At 35.8% G+C, this 15,562-nt stretch overlaps 1 protein-coding gene across 3 annotated transcripts in view; it reads right to left on the bottom strand.

Annotated features, from left to right (window-relative positions):
* The window catches only part of Elk (Eag-like K[+] channel), a 778,027-nt gene that overhangs the window by 443,943 nt on the left and 318,522 nt on the right, over positions 1-15,562 (bottom strand). The gene's annotated exons all lie outside the window — the stretch shown is intronic.

Raw genomic sequence — 15,562 nt, 5'->3', positions numbered from 1 at the left:
CTTCTTTCTTTCGCACTTTTTTGTAATGCTACATATTGATGTTTTGTTAATTTTAAATCAACAAGCAAAGCTAGTGCCTCCTCTGTTGTATATGTATTACAATTAGGCTCAGTGGTTGGCTGTTGGCAAATTGTTTTTATTTTCCGGACTGATCTCGGACTTTTCGACACACATTCTTGAATAATTGTTGCCACATTTCTTTTACCTTCATACGTAAGAGACATCTGTGTTGCCAGGGCAAGTTCTTGTGACGAACAAGATTTTGAAAGATTTTCCACTTTTCTTTTCTTTGTTTTTACACTACTCGAAGAAAACAGTTTCCTTGGGCGCCCTCTAACTGCACCCGAGGCTTCTCCTTGGCAAGATTCCTCAGTAGGTATTGGAACTGACAATTCTACATCAAGCCATTCTGAATATTTCTCTAAAAATCGCGACATTGCCCTATTACATGACCTCCACCTTCGTAACAGGTTACATGAAAAAATTCTATTTTTTTTTTATAAGTTCTGACTTAAGGTTTTCATCACAACCTTCAAATTTCAATTTTGACAATGCATATGAAAGTAATTGTTGTAACACTTGTGATGACCTTGCTTTCATTACACAGTTTGTGCTTTGGAGAAAAATGAATAGATCGCGGCGCGTAACTGCAGTCGCACAATCTGCAAGAAAGTAGATATTTTGAAAAAACGGGCAAACCTCGGCAAATAAAATATATGCAGGTTTAGAGATTAAGGTCTAAGGAAATTGACTGCTAAGATTTTATCGTGACCCATCGTGAACCAATTTTTATATTCCAAGAGCAAGTTGCGAAATATATTTAAAATTATAATATTTTACGCGCATAAGTGTTAAGCATGTACGCCCAAACTATTAATGTTATAGACTTGGAATAAAATGTAAAACATACCTTCAACATTCTTCTCCATTCCTGCACAACAGATTTAACGAAACACTTCACCAGTAACACAGAACCACACAAGAAATGCGATCGCTCCACACTGCAGATAACGCACGACTGAGGGATACGCAAGAACCCATAACTTTGACCCTCTCTCAAGTTTAATACAAACATCGAAGCCATAAACTATATTCAGTTTAGAAAGCTTTGGTTCTTTGTTATCGCATTCCCATACAACAAAACATCATTAGGTAAACTCGAAATTTCGACTTTTGTCCTCCTAATATCGCGATATTGACCACTGTGCGCCGGAGAGAATTTTTCTCCGTTCCATTACTCTTTCATCATATGATGACGCAGAATATCTGCATGGAAATATCATATGTACTTCGGTACATCAAAATATATATGATATGCGTAATAAATCACTTTGTGATTTAAGACGGCGCCTATACCGTCGGATCCCGGCCAACCAGTCACTCATTCGAGTGCACCTCAACACATGTATGGACTTCGGTCCTGCGTTCATAGACATCTATGACGTAGTGCAGAGGGCGGCCACTAGAGGGAACCCAAGAGATGGAGCTTAATCTGAGACGATTCTAACCGGCGTCGGGGTTGTATCCGGCGTGGCTTAGTGGATAAAGCATCAGCACGTAGAGCTGAAACCCCGGGTTCAAATCCCGGCGCCGGAGAGAATTTTTCTCCGTTCCATTACTCTTTCATCATATGATGACGCAGACTATCTGCATGGAAATATCATATGTACTTCGGTACATCAAAATATATATAATTAATTAATATTAATACATAATAGTTATTTTATGTGTTGCGTTGTGGTTATAATTCAAGACTATAGTCAGGTACTAAGTTTTCGGAGTTAGTACTAACAATTTTATGTGGTCAAACAAAATTCATTTTTAGGTTAAGTCTCGTAATTCAATTGTTTAGTCAAATCAATGAATTTCATATTGCCAGACAAAATACCTAACTTGTTGATCCCTTTCTCGTATAGTTTGCCTACGAAAATATGTTACTATTTATTGAATTATTTAGAATAACCTTTCAACATTAAGGTAAAGTACCGTACGTAAATAAGTCATTCAGTACGTAGGATCGTGTGATATCTAGTAACAGTTGGCAACACTGACAAGACGGCAATATTTGCTGTTTAGGAACTGTTCTTACCTGATCCTCACTATACATAATTTTTAGACTCTGCCACGGAACCGTGCTTTAAACCAGACCATTACAAGAGGGCAGCCACGGGGATGCCGCGTGGGAGGCCTGGGTTCACAAGAGCCGTGCCGAGCCGAGCCCCGGAGAGAGACAGCGAGTGAATGTGAAAGAGACGGAATACTGATAGCTGAGAGGGAGGCACGCGTGCATGGGGTGGAGTGAGTCAGTGAGGTGTATGGATGACACATTTTAATGACACATAGAAAGAACTCAAGAATTACAATTGGACTTTACAAAATAATACAACAAAATAAAATTGTCCTTTTTTGTAGTTAGGAAGACAAATGATATTTCTTTGATTTCGCCAACTTAGCTAGGCCTATATCAGGGAAAATTGTTTGAGCAGAATGAATGCATAACACTGCTTCCAACGCAACATCGGACAAACATGACATAGTTTAATAAATCTTTTTACTTTTTGTAGAAAAATGTTTTTTCCGCAAATATGTAATACCCTAATTAATCACTGTTGCGAGTAGGATCGTGATTTTTGTCCATATAGATAGAAAATATAAAAAAGAATAAATTATTCCTCTGGCGTATATCAATAGCATGAACGATTTTCGTATACAATTAATTTTATAACTATTAATTTAAAGCCACTGACCGATGAGACCAGCTTGCAACATCGTAGCAAGAAAGGGAGATGGGAGGTAATTCACTAAAGCAGACAGACCTGAATTCGTTGATCTTGATCTCTTACATCTGTATTTCGAGAAGAAAGAGGCGACGATGTTGCCGGACTTCTGAAACTTCGTACTCAATTTTTTAGTTAACCATGCCTTTAATCACAAAACGTAATATAGGTTTTCTATTCATTTAAGTGAATTCTGTTGTCCCTTTCACACTTAACCTTTTAATGTTTCATGAGTGACATGTAGTATGATGCCGTTTTATGTTATGCAACCATTTTTCTCGTAATACTTGTGAACAAATCATAGTTTAATATTCTCATCATATTGGCAGCAAAAAAATTCGTCCTCTTATCCTATTTGAAAGTTTCGTTTTTGTAGAGGTACATGGTTTCGAAAGAGACACTGCGACGATACGCCACTCGCAGGTAAGAGACCAATACAAATGGAACGGAGTTGGACTCCAGTGAGTGAGAGGGTGGGGGTTGGGGGAGGTAGGAAGCTATCACTGCGAGCCACAATGTGCTCGCGAGTGACATTTTCGCCACGGATGGTCTAGGAAAAAAACAAAACTGTGTGTCTCATATTTCGAGCATTTATGCCATGTAAACTAACACTGTCCGAGACAGAGACCTCCAGAGAAAATTTGTAAGCCATTTCTCATCCACGTTATATAGCTCAGTGAATTGAAGTTTCTCACAATAAAATTTGCTGTTTGATTCCTGGAAAATCCTTTGTGATTTACGGGAGCCAGAGTAGCTACAAACTGTACTTCCTCCAGATAACGAGTGTTGCCATATACCTTATATTCTCTCTCTTCACTGGTGCTACAATACCGGTATTTCAATCTTGTGTTATACAGGGACATCATTTTATTTTACTTCAATTTTTATTGTAACTGAGTTTTTCAATGTACTTCACTCCCACTCCCTCTACTAGTAAACTTTCAACCATTCTCCATACAGAACCAAGCGTATACAGTCAAAGTCGCCTTACGATCATAGTAAACACAAACAGTACTGAGTTAGTGAGTATGGTACGTTCCAGAAATATGTTCGCTTTCAATATTGAATCATATTCTCGCACAGGTACTGTCGTCCGTTTGCCTATGTCGCATCCCGGTTTCCCCCAGCCACTTCTGCCCGTCCCTTTGTGGCTGGGCTGCCTTAGCTCTTTTCTGAAAACATTAATTTCTGTTAGGAATTGGACGTCTACGTAATATTATAAAACTGTTTAAAATAACTTAAATAAAAAGCCCTCGTTAAGTAATTAACTGTCACGTGATTTCCCCCCTTTCTACGACCCTGCGACAAAACCACTTGGACGGACAGTAAATAGCATGTCTGAGTAATTTTATCTTTTCGGATCGGGCAGAAGTGAAGATTGAATTTACAGTACGTAAGGTACTCTTTTATAGAGTAGGTACAGAATTATTTCAACATGAGTTACTAGTACGAAAGACGAAACTGGTAACTGGAATTAGATGCAATGGTCTACAGTGCGATAATATGCACAAAAGAACTGAAACCTGTATAGAAATGAACGGCCACCATTTTCAAATATGTGTTTAAATATTCATAATATGATTATTTTTCAATTTAACTTGTACGCCAATGTGCTGTAGACAGTAGTCTATAATATACACTGCATAATGAATACGTCCGAATGGACAGCTCAGTTCGAGAGTAAAAACGCTTATTGTTAACACAGTACTGTATTTTGATTAAACAAAAACGTAATGAAAATTATCAAACTCAAAATCGCGGTATTTCCTAGTTTACGTAAATGGATGAACTATTTTTCATCCCTCCTATACCTAGTAAAGTGATTTGTTTGTATCTTACGCCAGTATCATCGAACTCCAGTCGTGGAAGGGGTTAGCAAACGGTGTTTCCGGTTCACAACCTTTAAGCCAAAGGTATAGGCAGGTTAATATTAGAAATGTTAGTAAAATAAAATTTTGTCCCTGTACATGTCGGTAGCAATTTAAGAGAGTCGTCGATTATCTTGCCTTAAGTGACTGATTGGCCGAAATACTAACTAAACAACTCCGCCAGAACTTTATTGCACTTCATGCTGTTACCAGCGGGGAAAGATATTCCAAGTTTGAGAGCATAATTTCACACATGGATACTACCGAAAGGAGCCAACTGTTACTTAAGCTCTTCATAGACAGTTTAAATGACATGTTCATTCAAATTCCTGTTTTCCTAGAGCCACAGCGTCACTGCTGGAAAGAAAAGAGGCTCCAGGAATGTGCCTTGAATTCTAAATCACATTCCTCTCCACTCTATATGCACGGAGCCCGGAGTTTCTTTTTTGAATGCGAGCTGAATATAGAGGAGCCCGAGTGTCAGTGCAGAGCTCTTGAACCCGTCAAGTGGTTTGCTGCTATCGATCGTTCGCTTCGCGCTATCTGAATCCGGCTGGAGACGAGAGCCGAACCGGATTGATTTGTTTTGTTTTTACTTCAGTGTTTGATGTCTTTTTCAGCAAGATACGCTGCTCTCTTCCACCAGTTATTGCCCAGAGTACGTAGCAGTATAATTTTACTTAACACGTTGTTCAGCGTCGAACTTCAACGTATGCTAGAAATGGCCCACAGGGACATTGTTCTTTTACGTGCCGTCAATTTACAACACAGGACACATTACTTTACTTACGTGCCAGAGGAGACCTTTCTAGGGATTTATCGTCCTTTAAAATCCGTGGAATTTCTTGGATTCAACTGCCAACGCGGTAACAGCGAGAATACCCACAACTACTTGAGAGTAAGTTACGATACGAGAATAAAATCTCGTTATCATCATACAATCGACGCTAAATAACCTAGTAGCTGATGTAACGTCATTAAATAACATAACAAAATATTGTAATACATATTATTATAATGCTTTGTTTGAACGATATGTATTTAATTTACTTCAGCTGACGATGTGTTTTCTCGACAAAATTTATTCAGAACTGCTTGATTTGATTTGAGAAATAAGTAAAAACTATTAAAATTGAGCGAAAAGCAATAATTTTTATTTTATAGTTAGTGCCTGCAACTTTAAGTTAAGATGTGTATTCTTGGGTAGACTTCAGTGTACGATAGGCTATAGTTAACAGGAGACGACTGAAGTTCCTTGCGGAATTATTAAGGCAGGTCGAGTTTATAGCGACCTGATTAGTTTTTGAGAATTTGAAAAATTATTTTTCGCTGTATTTACAGCTATTGTTGTTAGTCCTTGAAAGTCAGAATTCCCACATAGAAACCTTTTACTAGGGAAACCTTCCTTCATAACTTAAAAATATACTGAAACTAGTGGCTTGTGCAGCAAATACTGCTGCAAACTAAGTTCGTTAGACGTTCAAATAAAAATTTTTCAGATTTATTTTCAATGAAGAATACTTGTCTTTTTGATAGTTATTTGCTTCCATTATAATGAAACATACTCCCTCTGAATGGATTTTTTTAGGCCAAATACTTTTTCTTGAACCTATCCAACTTCAGTTTTTGAGTTTCAACGCGAAAACGCAAGTATCAATGTCAGGACGATAGCAGTAGATATTTCGGGTCATTGTGGATTGTAGGCAAAAGTTAAAAAAATGTCAGGTTTGCTAAGCTTTCGAACAATAGCATTTTCGTATAGCTGCTGCATGTAGAACTTGAAATGTATAGCGTAAAATCATTTTATCCTACTAAGAGATCTTGCTGAAATGATCTGGAGACTATAAAATTTTCTAGGCCTCTTATTTTATCAGTAAGTAATACCTTTTGATCTTTCCTTAGGAACTGTAATTTTTGCGCTCTCTCGAGCCAATACTGAAGACAATGACACATATCAATATCTACACTACACCGCCATTAAGTATATGAAGAAGACCCAACCCCACTGGGTTAATAAGTATAAAAATATTTGAGTTTTAATAACAATATTATTATCTTACCTAAGTTTTGTATATATTGCAGTCACTCAGTAAATTATAGAAATTAAGATCTAAATTAAGATATTCTCTACGTTTACTTATATAACCTCAAAACGTTTCACTTTCATGTCATCAATATAGCATCGATATTATGTACAATTAATGAAAAATAGACGAATCATGATATTAACTATAATAATATTTAATTTCTAATGGTAATAATGTCATCAAACCACCTCAAGTTTCGTAGATTTGAATATCCAATACACAGCTGTAGGCCTACTCAGAAAATTGTACACTGCAGAATCAGTTTTTAATAACAAATTGAATTGAGCTCTAAATATGTCGGCAATCCTGCAGGTCATGGCCTTCGTGTAATAGCCTTTTGTTTATTGTAGTGTGTGTTTTGTTCTGAAATTCAATCAAGTCGGCCGTAATTGAATAAAATTAGTTCTCAAAACTGACAACAGATGAATTTTGGAAAATAGGAAAATTATGTAGGAAAATTGACATTTCACTGAAAACTACTACTTTTCCGAAAAACTTTGGATGCCAGGCATGAAAATGAGGGGTCACTCATTAAAATCCGTTCAACCGTTTTCTCGTAATTTCCATTACCAGTTCAAATTATATATATATATATATATATATATATATATATATATATAGATACAGTGCACTTATTGTTACTTAGTTACCATTACACGGCAGTTTTGCGAAGGCTTTGGAATAATATTGCTCTAAATTTTCAATGCAAAATATAGTGTACCTGCAATTTTAAAAACACGATTGTGCAAAAAAATGTTGTACAATACACGTTTGTGAAGTGCATTACAAAATCTCGGAAATTTGAAAAATCGCTCTGTTCGTTTTTCAAACTTTGCCTCGATTTTGTAAAAAATACTTCCCAACCTTGTATCGTAATATACTATAGTTCGTCGTCGAGTTGTGTCTGAAAAATGTAAATGTGCCAATGGTGAGAGGATAATTAAGTTAGAGTTCAAACCCTGAAACTCCAGGATATACTAATCGATAACTTTCCTAACTTGTTTTGGAACGAAAATGCGCTGCCTGCTCATTACCTAGACAAGACCTTTTAGATATAATGCTCACAAAAACTTGTAAATATTTTCCTTTTGAAAATAAAACATTAGAATATATTTTTAAGTTTACAGCCTTATCTATGCCTTACACTAATAATAAACAAGTATTTTTTAAAGAAACTTCCCAGTTTGACTGGATTGACTGTAATGAAATGTTGGGTGTCGAAATCCTTAGTAGGCTTCTAGGGGAATAAGATAATTCGATGTTTTCTGGCTTTTTAGAATCCCTTTCAATAGTATAATGAAAGTGTGTGAAAAATATTGCAATGACTATTCCTTTCATGAAGTAATTTAATGGAAAATGATGCACTTCTTCTTGGCTTCCGCCCATTCTCTCTCTGAAAAAGAAGTTTAACGGAAGTGTACTGTGTAGTAAAATACTGGTGATGGATTATTCGACCTACGATACTAGTCTTGCCAACGCATAGAAAGTAAAATATAGTAATGACACTAGCGTATAGATAATTAGAAGTATGGACACTTCGCGTCGGTACATTTGATGTAGCATGACTGATTTCAATGACCTTCAAACCAGCTTGAGCATGAGATTCTGTTTTTTTCCCTAGAGTTGGCGCTGACATCACACCAGCTAGCAGTGGACACAGCGGAAAAATAACACATACAATTACTACATCTAGATACATTATGCACTCAACTAAAATAAATTGGACGAATGAAATAATAAATCCATCTTTATCTGTAATGTCTAGACTCTAGAGTTCCTTTATAATGAGAGTTGAGACGTTGACCCCATCAATAACTAAAATATGTAATGATTTGATAGCGCTGAAAATGAAAAAAAACAAACTCATATGAAAGTAAAACCATATTCCTATAGGCTTATATTGTACACTAATATTAAACGAATTTGATACATAATTTTAATGTGTGACATTATTTTATAATATCATTTATTATACAGTATAGGCCTATAAAACATAAAATTATTGTTACAGCTAGTTTATTATTGAGAAATAAGGAAAAGCTGCTAACTGCAACAAGGTAGGCGATGTTTGGATCCTATGTCTCAACTCTTATATTCAATTATTTAATTATAGAGGGACTCTTGCTTGTGCTCGATTACACTAACCTCTAGTGCTTGAAAGTGGAACTAAACGCCGACGGAGCGCAAGAACACAGAAAAACAGAACAGGAAAATTCGCTGAGTGTCCATTCTATATAATCCCTATTCGCTGGTGGCATCTTCAAAGTTTTCATTAAGTAGGCCTACTTTCTCTTTTCAATTATTTGGTCCAGGATGTATTCATTTGTGTATATGCAAGACATACAAAAATCCTAAACAAACCAAACTTAACCTGTCACTGATACGCCACTTTACGAAAACTCACTTTAAAGAAATACCACAGTCTAGTATACACAGTCACGAAAGTCAATACGTAGGGAATATGCATCCATAGACAGTTGCTAACCTCTAGGATCGCTACTATCGCCTCATCACATACAATGCGAAACAGTATCGGCACAGTCTATTGTCCTTAGTACTCTCATCACCTCAAGCTTCGTGACTGTATATACTAGACTGTGGAAATACCTTAAACTTCTAAAATAAGTACCCATAATCTAATGTTATGACAACAGATGTCGTTGAAACCGTAAGCTGCTATGAAGCTGCTCTGTCCGCCATAACGGTTGCCTCTAAAGCCGAATTGGCTACACCGGTACCATTATTTTTTTAGTTATTTTTCTACAAAACAGGACCGACAAGTCAATACAAACAAATAAATTATGATAAAAAGAACCTTCATTTGACTGTCTATTTTTTGTGAGTCATAATAATATTCACAATAGACAGTTAAATGAAGGTTCTTTTTATCATCATTTATTTGTTTATATTATTATTATTATTATTATTATTATTATTATTATTATTATTATTATTATTATTATTAAATGCAGTATATTATGCGTAGGACAGGTTTAGCTCAAGTACTTATATAGACTACTACTTCAGCATTGAATACCTAACAAACGAAATTAAAATTCTGTACCCAAGATTAATCACATTGTTGAAAATTATAATTATAATAAGTGAATGACTGAAATGAATCTGTTTCATTAAATTTTCATTATACAATAAAATAATAAATACTAAATACATTATGACTTGAAACTAGCACCATTAAGAATAATTTGTAGAAGAAAGAACAATGATTAACTTCTTCCCGAAAACAGTTGGGCCTATGAAATGTAATACTTATAATTTATAATATTAATAGGAACTTACCATGATGTTGAAGAACAGTGATGTTAAGTTGACAACAAAGTTGTCTATTCGTAGTATAAGACGAAAAATTTGCACTATCTTCCAAGTTGAAACATCATGGTAAACGTTAAGTTTACTTCGTTTAGAATTGCGAGCGTAAAACACTTCAATTACGAGTAACACCAACGATAATCCTTTGTAAAGTTACTGTAACAGTGAATGCGCATTTCAGTATGTATTAGAAAGAAATACGTACTCGCAATAGTAATGTAATATTGCACACAATTCTTTGTACATTCGAAATTTTTAGTTCAGACCGAACGAATGTACAATATATCGTCTGCAAGTAAGATTATAAAGAAGACATTAGTCCCGCTATAAAGTACGAAGTTGAAACCACTAACAAACGTTCACTGAAATCGTTATCTATTCAAATATACACCATTACAAACTTACATGTTTTCTACACTTAACAAAGAATGAGATATTCAGATCGCACAACATACTTCCACGCCACATAAAAAACCTCCGAAGGGTGGTTTAGGTTCGAGGATACCAACATATGAAATAGTATCGTCGGTTGGATTAAAGCGCCCATTACAATAAATAACATAAGCGAAGTACTGAACTAAGCTTTGGTTTTAATCTAACCTGAATCACCGCTTTATTACTACATATGCTGTAAATTATACAGGTCGGAATAAATAAATTAAATACTAACCTTAATTTCTAAACTAATGTAGCCTACAATGTTTTATGTTGGTACATTCAAACTAACCATGGCGAGAGACGTAATTGCGCATGCGCAAGGTCGAAATTTCTTCTTGTCTCGAGATTATCTTTCTCCATTCGCCAGAATGAACAAAAAATAAATATTGGTAGGTAGTCTAATATTGCATAAGGCGTTGACTATAGGTAACTGAAACAAAGTAGACAATGAAAGTAAACGAGTTAAAGCTTTGTTTGGACAATGCTTTACATGATTCGCATTAGTCCTCGTTCCTTTCCTCCATAGTGGTATTGTAGTTTATCATTCTATTACAAAAACGTTTTTTGTAACCTCATTGCTGAAGTCTTATCCTCAATGATTTCGTTTACAGCATATTAAGTGCAGGATCAAATCTACGGCTTGAAGTTTGTAATAGAGTAACATGATAGAAAAATATTTTAATAATTAAATAATTATTATTAGCCTATTATGAAAATATTTTTCTGTCATGTTACTCCATTACAAAATTACAATCCATTTTCATACAAGTGCTAATTATTTCCGTTGCCATACATCTGGAAAAAGAACTAATGAAGAGACTAGTGAAGTGCTTTGTGTGGAGTGTAGCATTGTAAGCGGCTGAAATATGGACATTACGACGAAGCGAAGAGAAGCGACTAGAAGTATTTGAAATATTGATATGTAGAAAGGTGGAGCTGGTGAAGTGGAAGTGTTTCAATTGGTTGCTCTTAAAATAAGCACCAACGTGGAGTGGGCATATAGAAGGCACTGTTATACACTTATTGAGACATGGTTACAAAATTGATGGCTCAGTAGCATTCAAGTCCACACCTGTGGAATAACGGCCAGCGCGTTTGGCCGCAAAACCAGGTGGCCCGGGTTCGAATCCCGGTCGGGGCAAGTTACCTGGTTGAGGTTTTTTCCGGGGTTTTCCCTCAACCCAATACGAGCAAATGCTGGGTAACTTTCGGTGCTGGACCCCGGACTCATTTCATCGGCATTATCACCTTCATTTCATTCAGACGTTAAATAACCTAGATATTGTTACAGCGTCGTAAAATAACCCAATAAAAAAAGTAGCATTCAATCAATCACCGTGTTTAATAAAGTTTGTGAAAGAAAAACTGAATGAACCTCACTCTGACAGTAATTTCATGCAAAAATAAGCTAGTGATAAATGAGTGGAATTTTTTCACTTCTTGTAAAAATAATGAGCACTATTCAGAATTACTAAAGATTGACATTTCTATTTCTGTATATCTGCCCATAATGCATGTGTGGAAAGAATCTTTCCTATCACGAATGCGCAATGGACAGATAACAGGAATAGGCTAAAAATTGGATCCAATAGAGCAATTCCGATGGTTCAATATACAGTAATTTTAAAGACATGTCATGCTTGCAATTTCATTAATATCTTATGCAAAACAATGTGTTGCTGAAGGAGATTTCATCTTCAGAGAAATGTGACTGGTTTAAAATTAAGAATGAAGTAACGGACTGAATCACAAATTCAATTGTATAATTGTATAGTATTAATATGTTATTTGTTGCACATTGTAAAGTTTCTGTGTATTTTATGACCATACTAAAATAATTAAGTCGTAATTGCGATATGTTGCGTTGGACGGATGGAATCCTGAATTCTTGCCTCACCCTTGTGACATCCTTCATTACAACATATTGATACTACTATTTATCGGAATGGTCAGATACGTTATTTATACAAATTTCTTATAGCGTTAACTTAAAATGTGAATAAATATAGAGGTAGCATTATAAATTTGCTATATAGGATAAATATTCTGAAGTAAATCATTACTTCTACGAAATATGAAAACCAACAGTTAAGTTTTACATGCAACTGTAAGTTATATCGAACATCTTAAATACAATGTCATCAGAATGTTGACCTTCATACATAAGAGATTATAGATCAGAAATCCTCTTTTTTTCACTAAGAAGTTTAGCCTCAACAGAAGACAAATCGATGCCTTGATCTAGGAGTCAGCGAGCGGGACTAGTTCTCCTGAACCAATCTCGGGTGTGAGTTCGAACTTCGAATCCAGCTTGTGCCAATTACCTAGGAGGATTATTCCTAAAGGTTCTTCCAAACGGAAAGGCTCATATCAGGGAACACTATGACGAATCCTCTTATACATATCGCCAAAACACTATCTCGTCAGTACTAAATCCATTATGCTAGGTAACTCTGCAGTATCGTTAAATGGCAGTTTTGAAAAAGGAAGAAGTATTGTGGTATTGAGGAAATCCATTTTAAATTTCTCAGAAGTACATTTCTTTGCATAAGACCTATATAAAATTTTATAATGCAAATTATGCTGAATGTTAATAGGCTAAGTGTATTTTAATTGTACCATAAATGCCATACACTCTCATATTCAAAGAGAAGACTGTTTACTGCACGCTGACAAATATTTAATAGGTTTCGTTGCCTCTGCATCAGTAATCTGACGGCTGTATACTTATTAAATCATAGTAGTTGTAGTTATATTAATGTAGTAGTAGTAGTAGTAGTAGTAGTAGTAGTAGTAGTAGTAGTAGTAGTAGTAGTAGTAGTAGTAGTAGTAGTAGTAGTAGTAGTAGAGGCACATTATATCAGCACTATATTAAGCATCAATATAAAACCACAGTCTCATATATACAGTCACGAAACTCAATACGTAGTGAATATGCATCCATAGATAGTTGCTAACCACTAGGATCGCTACTATCGCCTCATCACATACAATGTGAAACAGCACCGGCACAGTCTATTGTTCCTAGTACCCTCATTAACTCAAGCTTCTTGACTGTATATACTAGACTGTGGTAAAACCTCGTCTCCACTGATGAACATTGAACAATATGTTAAACATAACATACATGTTAAATATAACATGTTGAATTTAACATGTAGTCCACACCTGTGGAGTAACGGTCAGCGCGTCTGGCTACGAAACCCGGTCGGAGCAAGTTACCTGGTTGAGGTTTTTTCCGGAGTTTTCCCTCAACCCAACACGAGCAAATGCTGGGTAACTTTCGGTGCTGGACCCCGAACTCATGTCACCGGCATTATCACCTTCATATCATTCAGACGCTAAATAACCTAGATGTTGATACAGCGTCGTAAAATAATCCAATATAAAAATTAACATGTAAATGGACATCTCAAGTCTCAATTGACTTAACACGTTGGCTGAGTATGTTGAAGTTAACACTTTTAACTTTTCCAGCAGCAATGGAAAACATGTCTAGTCAATTCACTTGCTCGTGCAGCGTCGGTACAGTTCGACAAAGTTCGTACAGTTTCCATAGCAACAACTAACTTCCGATTTTGTGGCGCGTAACTAGGAGCACCACTTGATAATTTTTTACGATCCTTGGTGTTGGTTGTAAGTTGTTCCTGGACGAAAGAAAATACGTTAGAATAAAACTGATTAATGTATCTGCAAAATAATACAGAGACAAAAAAAGAAGGACGACTGTTTTCGAGAACTGGAATTATTACTTCTAGAGAATACAATACAATACAATACAATACAATACAATACAATACAATACAATACAATACAATAGAGAGTTTTCGCATCCTCGTCGTACGCTAAAGGTTAATGCTATGTTGACGTCAGTAATGGTCGTATTTGGTGACTTATGTTAACGTTCATAAAACTTCGAAAAGAACCATTGTACGATATTACCTGCTCTTTTAACATTTAGTCCACACCTGTGGAGTAACGGTCAGCCACACCTGTGGCTGCGAAACCAGGTGGCCCGGGTTCGAATCCCGGTCGGGGCAAGTTACCTGGTTGAGGTTTTTTCCGGGGTTTTCCCTCAACCCAATACGAGCAAATGTTGGGTAACTTTCGGTGTGGACCCCGGACTCATTTCACCGGCATTATCACCTTCATATCATTCAGACGCTAAATAACCTAGATGTTGATACAGCGTCGTAAAATAACCGAATAAAATAAAATTTAACATTTATCATATCGTAGCTCCTATGATAATCAATCGCGCTGTAATTTTTTTAATTGAGGTGAAATGGCTGTTCTTAATTGTGTGTTTTTCTTTGATAAAACAGGAAGTATTTTTTTTTTTTGTAGAACTATATTAAAATCGTGTTCTGACATTCTCAGAAAGTTTTTGAATCCCTATCGATCTTCAACTTTAAGCTCGTTTAGAATGTATTCTGTGTTTTGTCTTTTACTAAGATATTGCCGCACCCACATTCTCATTTTATTTCCTTTGAAGGCCTTGTAACAAGCAATAGAGGCAATTACAAAAGTCAAATCATCATCTGAGTCCATGGTCCAAGGTTTGAAAATAAGACACTACCTACATTAAAATCTCATAGACTGTTTATGGTGGACTACGGAAAGAAACTCAAGTTAAACATGTTTAACAATGTGGAGAAAGTGTTAAAAGAAATTGGCATTAACATGTTCAATCAACATGTTGGGATATTAACAATAAACAGTTCAACATTCAACATGTTGTTAAATGTTTATCAGTGGAGTCGAAGCTTAAGACTATACAGAAATTTACATTGGGAATGGACGAACATCAAAAACCCTAGCTGATAGTCAAACCCACATTCCTCGTTGCATGTAATTCGTATAGGTGATGTACATGTAGGTTGCTTCCTTGAATGTGACAAACGTCGCTGTACAGTTCCCCAGCTGCCGGCCATTATCATCACTCCACACATTCGATGAAACGTGTCAACAGAGAGGTGTGTGTCAGTTAGACGAATTGTCACATGATTTGACCGTGAATAATGACGTAATGGGAATACTTAAAACGATCTAATCACACTTT

This window comes from Periplaneta americana, chromosome 17, assembly GCF_040183065.1.
Source record: "Periplaneta americana isolate PAMFEO1 chromosome 17, P.americana_PAMFEO1_priV1, whole genome shotgun sequence".
NCBI classification, from domain to species: domain Eukaryota; kingdom Metazoa; phylum Arthropoda; class Insecta; order Blattodea; family Blattidae; genus Periplaneta; species Periplaneta americana.
The sequence above is the reverse complement of the archived record's forward strand: the minus strand, read 5'-3'. Positions and strand labels throughout refer to the sequence as shown.